Source organism: Theobroma umbraticum, unplaced genomic scaffold, assembly GCF_002168275.2.
Source record: "Theobroma umbraticum cultivar Fairchild unplaced genomic scaffold, ASM216827v3 scaffold_12.1, whole genome shotgun sequence".
Classification (NCBI taxonomy): domain Eukaryota; kingdom Viridiplantae; phylum Streptophyta; class Magnoliopsida; order Malvales; family Malvaceae; genus Theobroma; species Theobroma umbraticum.
The window spans coordinates 2,746,827-2,747,066 of NW_018397269.1; positions in this window are offsets into that span (position 1 = coordinate 2,746,827).

The following is a 240-nucleotide window of genomic DNA, read 5'->3' on the forward strand; positions in this document are numbered from 1 at the left end:
ATGTTCAAAGCTCGTTTCAACTCGACCTTCAAGGAAAACATTCTTCCTTTGTATAAGCAATCATCAGCACATCTCGACTCCTCAGTGGTAACTATTTAGAAGGTGAACCTCTCTGCATTTGGAATTACTCACGCACGACATATCCTTGCATTTTTCGTATCTTGGTAACTGTCATCCAAGAATGTATCAGGGGAACGAATCCCGTTCTCACCAACGATAGGGTTATTGTATATGGGGTCA